A 6,297-nucleotide genomic window follows, 5' to 3' on the forward strand; every position below is an offset into this window, starting at 1 on the left:
GCAGACCCGAGTCATAGATCATTAATTTGACTGAGGGATTAGTCGTTCACTCCATTACATCCCACCTCGTCCATTGCAACAAAGTCATACAAATAAACAGTTGAAGAGCGCGCTTTGATCTGCGGCCCGGAGTGACGGCGCGCCTCTTACGGCCCGCCGTTAACTCGCGCACGTCAAAACCCTAGTATTTCATACGCGGACTTAAAAGCGGGCATCGCTTTACGACCAGTATAAATAACGCGCACGATTTAAGGGCGCGCGCGCGTCTAAGGAAAAGACCGAAGGGCCCAGCCGCCGTCACTTGGTCAGGTAAACGAGCGCCCTCAGCTGCTTTATAGGGCTAGGGAATGCTCCGCCGTGTATCAATCAGTTTAATATGAACTGGAAATAGACGCTTTGTGTTCGTGCCTTGTAACATTAATACAGATTGTTTCTTTACGTATGGATCTTCTAACTGAATTATATTTTAGTCGCGCTATGCAAGCAATCGTCACTGTGTTTCCATAAAGAATAAACGTCTTTTAAAAAATGTTTTTTTTTTAAACTAACAGCTTATTCAGTGAGCTAAGTCAGATAAAAAGATTGTTTGCCTCATGTTGTATAGCTAGATTAGCTCATAGATTGACATTTATACTAAGAACTTGTAACAGCCAATTAGTGTAGCCAGTAACCCGTGCGAGCGCCGACCGGCTGGCGCGCCGTCGAACAGTGCGCAGCGAGCGCACCGCTAACGACGGCCCGATACGAACACCGCCACTTTCAATGTCTTACAAAGTAACACGCCAACTATAACCCGCTCGTTTGTACACTACGCTTGTAGTAAATCAAACAATCAGTTAAACGGGCGTGCGACGGCCGCGCGACATATTTGCGACTGATTCGCGACGCGACGCAAATAGTACGCTTGATGGATGCGGCGACGGGCTAATGGCGTGCGCCGAGGAGTAAATCTAGGATGCTGGAAGTGAGGGATGGCGGAGGTTTAATTAACACATCTCAGGTACGCACACGCACCTGTCTCGCAATCAATTTGCAACGCGACGCGCGCAGGTATAAATATTGCGGATGTGTCGCGCTCGCGCCGTTACTCGGCGCGCTGCGCCTCAACGGTGCGCAGATAAATTAACTTTAATGTTGTTATTAGCAATTACGTTTATTATACCATAACGAATATATGGCGAGATGCGAAAATACAATTGTCTAGTCGAGTAATGAACAGCCAGTATATCTAGAAACCTGAAATCAAAATGCAAAACGTGTGCCAATATTCGTTTACCTTTTTAGAAGGTTACATGTTTTGTCCGGTAGCGGGTAGCTGGACATTTTCAATAACAACCGTTCGAACTGTTGACTGGTGCATATTGAACTGTATTTTATCGTAGTTTTACAAAACAACTAGCAAGTTTGAACAACAAGCGACATCAGTCACGTCACAGGCGCGGGCGGGAGGAGGTGCACAATGTGTCGCGGCGACCATCCGAGCACTGACAGCTCTTTGTGTCAACAACAACACGAAATATTGTGTCCAGCGCGCGCGGACGTGTTTCCTGTTGTAAATTATTACTATCGAAAATAAAATTTTATTACCATTTCGCTACATTGTATTGATTTCTGTTGAATGTGTTCTGCATTTATTTGCATGTCCATTTTATAAATGTAATACCGTGAAATTGTTATCGGGAGCCCTTGCCCACTTCCTTAATACTTATGTATCGCATGCAAAAAATACGTAGCAAACGTGAATGCAACGAAATGTGACTAGTTAACTATCCGCAGTAATATTATGTATGTGGTTATTCTATTCGTATAAATTTTGTAATTATTATAAATTTGCAAATATTATACTTCTTCGATGAAATAGAGCATTGTTGATCTGCAAAGCTAATGGAATAAATCATTAGATCGCATCGCTTTGTCAATTTCTCGCCGCGAGCCGCATCTAAGAAGACTAAATCAGTTGAAGATAAGACGGACCGAAGCGTGTAACAGATGGGGTTATCAAAGGGGAATCAAATGGCGATGCATCATATCCGCCGGCCGAATACATCATAACACGAGTTCTTTTAATATGATACACTAGCGGTGACGCGCGGACTCATCTCCTCAAAGCGCGCCGGACCGCCGCCGATTTGTCACCTGTCAAACCTGTACCTTAATTGCGCGGCTCATCGCCCTCCTCCCCACCTCTTCCTCACCTCCTCCTGCCTCGGGACACCTTGATTAAACGTCCCGACTATTTATATTCAATACTGGGAACTGGAATCAATGTTCGTTTTGCTTGCGAGTTTGCGTCGGCCACTTCATCACGCAGCGTTAGTGATGGCATTGTAAAATTGTTCATATCACAATCAGCTTCATATTAATATACTCTGGCTATTTTATTGTATGAATGGTTTATATGTGCATGTAGGTGAAATCATGTAAACCACTTTTCAACTCAGCATTTTATTAGTTTGATTAATTGATGAACACAACATTTATTGAAAGAACTTTTAATAATAATTGAATTGAGACGATTCGAGTTGTGATTAGAAGATTAATCATTCGTTTACTTACTATTAGCACAGTTTTCTTATGGAATATAACCGGAACGTGTTTGTACAAATTGTGATTTCATCCGCCGTAGAATGTTGGAACGACGTAATTTAACATAGCCGTTGGATTTACAATGTTTACGTAAGAGACGTGCGCGTGCTCGAGCGGGCAGGTTCGCTTCCCGGCTCGTAACTTACGACCAAATGATGCAGTTTGTTTAATATGGATTTGTGACCTAGATGTTACACTTACGAAATCATCGAATGCTGCCAATGTCGGATTGCACAGTTCCCACACAGAGACTTACGTTTATACTAATAGCTGTTTAATTGACAATTTAGCTATTAATAATCGTTACTATATAATGTAACTATATTCCAAGTGATAATTACAAATTAAAAAGAGAATAAGCTTTCATAGAAAATAAAGTAATGTTTGATGTCACAAGCTACAGGTTTCTTCAAAACGTTAGAGTGATGTATTGGAAGAGTTGTCCTGTATAGCGTGTGTAATTTGTTGCATTCTCTCAGATCATCAATTGATGTCGTCTTACATAACAATATACATTGCTACATTTAATTTAATGAGAATAACTTTTTCTGAAAAAATAAATAGTTGTTTATTTGTAGACTTTCATCGAATTTTTTTTTAATTATTTAAAAAAATAAAATTTAGACATCATGATGAATATTATAATATTGTGTGTGGATTATCGTTATCTTGTATCAGCTCAAAACATTGGCATCAAGTCAAAAAGTAATTGCACTTCGCAGACATTTTTTTCTAGCGAGTAAAATTGACATTTAGTACGTCAAACGTCAAGGCAAGTGGAAAGATTGCCGACAGGCGCCAAATATCCGCTTCTACTTTCATCTAAATAATACATTCGTACATTTTATAAAAATAATTAATGCAACCTAAACACTCTGTAGTTAAAACAATATGCAGCGTTACCCAAAAAATAACTAACATTTTGAAAAATCAAAATAGAAATTTAAATATTCTGTCATTTTTTTGTTGTAAGTTGTAAGTAGTAATAGTTATTGATACCTACAATATGACGATGTTAAAGACAAAAATGATATAATCGTAAAAATCACTTTATAGCGCCCACTCTGAGCGAGCTGACAGGTACGCGCTTAAAATATTGAAGTGGTCTTTGATTATAATATTTACGATAAGTGTAATGGCATGTAGATAGGTCGTTAGTGTAACAGCTATAGGTTCGAATTTTATTGCAGTGAGAAATGAGCGTACAGTTCCCAGGGGCGACGATGCTAAAAAGAAATCAACAGGTGACAATTTGTTCGTCGATATGCGGACACAGGAATGAAAATTTATGGTAATACGGTAGCATTCTCGTTATTTAAAATAAATAGTGCCGTTAAGAATCTATATCTGTCTACTAGTAAACTGGTCTCGTAGAGCGATCTCCGAGTCACGTTATTTGAAAGGGTTAAAAAAGAAATATAAACATCTGTCTCACCTATTGTAGATTGAATTTCTTTTAATCTGTGGAAATTTTGTGGAACGATTGATCTACGGATATTTTATTACGCTTTAAAATATTTAGTTCTGTTTAATTTTCCTTAGTTAAAACACACTATCGCAAAATTACATGATGGGTGACTCTGATTGTTTTGTTTTCGCAAGTTTTGCTGTCCTACATAGAGCAATTCATAGGCAAAAAGCTTGAAGCCCGACACGTGTATATGAACAGCAGCAGCAGCTGGAACATCAAGTACGAAGCGTATATGGAAATATTAATTGCTGGTATGCAATAAAAAAATTAAAAATAATCTTAGGAATAGTGTGAAGTCACCAATTAATTCCCGGCAGGAGACGACATGAAAAAACTTTGGTATAAATCAACATGAAATTAGTTCTTTTTTTTAAAGTGAGAAACATGTGTTCGTGATAAAAATACCCAGTGACAATGACACGCTCACCGGAGACGCGTGTACCTTCAACGATCTCAGTTAAAAAGGCGGTTTTTCCTAAATGCTGTTCTTTTTCGCGATAAAAAAATCTTTCCGTGTCATATATTTAGTAGTTTATGTTCTGTTTATTTTTTTTTTATACAATACAGAACAGATCTAGTAGCTAGGTAATTAACACGGCCTCTGACTTCAATTTAGAGTAGAAAAAAAACTTGATTGTTTCTCATAACTTTAAAAATATTTTTAACTTTGATAAAATCCACAAAATTCAAATCAAAACAAAATGTAGATTAAGAAGCGTTTCGATGCGTAAATAGCATTGAGTACAAATATTCAGAGTGATTAGGGAGACTCGAAGCAGTGCTATAAACAATCCCCCCGGAGGTGCTCGCTGTTCATTAACATATAAATGCCGCCACTTGCGGTCGATACCTAAATAAAAACTCAATCGGTACAACATTAAACGTAAGGTTTTTGCGCACCCTAATGCCACAGAGTAAACAATATCTTAATAGAGAAACTTTTTGAAAGATTGATTGTATAAACAAAAAACGAAACAAATAAATAAATTCGCCTTTAATTCTACTCTTGTAAGGTGTTGCCACCTTACTCATGCATAATATTAATTTTTTTGCAATGCCACCACAGCTATGTATCGCCATTTTATTTTGTTTCTGTTGATTTAGCACTTTGTTCAAATAGTTATTTTTCATAATAAATGAAGTACAGCGATGTGTATATTTGATCAAAAAACCAGGAGTGCGTGCGCGCGATTTCTCTGTATATTTCATTAATCTATGATGAATTATTGTAAAGCGATCGGAGATACAAGACCCCTGAGGGAACCTCTGTGAAAGGCACTCGTTTCAAGTGCCACAGCCGTGATGCAATTTTAATACGAACTTATCTTAACATCTTAAAACAATATAAGCAAAGAAATGCTAAAAAAAATTACGTTACTGTTACCCCTGGTGGGACTCGAACCCACAATCCCCGGCTTAGGAGGCCGATGCCTTATCCATTAGGCCACAGGGGCGATGTAATAGTTAACTTAAAAATAGAATATGTTCAGTTATTCAACTGTCTTATAGTTTTGTTATGATAAAATGCAATTTACAGTTAAATTGACCACTAAACTCAGGTTTAATGTGACTTGGAATGACGCGTTCTCCGTGGGTCAGCGCGACAGCCGCGACGCTCGGTGGCCCGGCCACGTGTGGCGGGAGGGCAACTACGACACAACATGAACTGCGTTTTAGTTTTATGTTGATAACAGGCGAGATAGCTGGCCGGCGGATGCTTACTACTTGCTACTATCAATAAAATATTAGTTCAAAGACATTCTAACAGTTTTACTGCCGAGTGGCCATTAAATATTTTGAAGATGGAGAGCAATAAAACAATATCTATCCTGTAACAAGCCGACTTCGTTGTCCACATGTTTTAATTTTCCTCTTAATTGATGACTAAGGCGCAGGCAAAAGACACCGATAGACCGAGGAATTTGTTCCCAGAAAAAAATTAAACCTGTTTGCTTCTATTTGAATAAAATGTCACAACAATGATTAATAGGACAAAAATGTAAACAGGCACGTTATTTTCATTTCTATATTTCTATTGAATAAAATAAAATAGCTTGTTGAAATATATCAGCTTTCATCATGAAGTTGTGTCGATTGGAAGACAGAGCTTTCACAAAGATTAAAAAAATATGATGCAATAGTTAAAAACAGACAACGTGGATGTAAATAAGATAATACTTCACAAAACAAACGTAGAACAAAAAAGTAAATTAATGTTTTATAATTTATAACAATCCTAA

The 6,297-nt window shown here is 37.9% G+C and overlaps 1 non-coding gene across 1 annotated transcript; it reads right to left on the reverse strand.

Moving 5' to 3' along the window:
• Positions 1-5,438: 5,438 nt before the first annotated feature.
• On the reverse strand, positions 5,439-5,511 carry TRNAR-CCU (transfer RNA arginine (anticodon CCU)). Its single transcript has one exon. It is a non-coding gene; the product is annotated as a tRNA-Arg (tRNA).
• Positions 5,512-6,297: the final 786 nt, after the last annotated feature.

The sequence above is a fragment of the Papilio xuthus genome, unplaced genomic scaffold, assembly GCF_000836235.2.
Source record: "Papilio xuthus unplaced genomic scaffold, Pxut_1.1 DF827777.1, whole genome shotgun sequence".
Taxonomy (NCBI): Eukaryota; Metazoa; Arthropoda; class Insecta; order Lepidoptera; family Papilionidae; genus Papilio; species Papilio xuthus.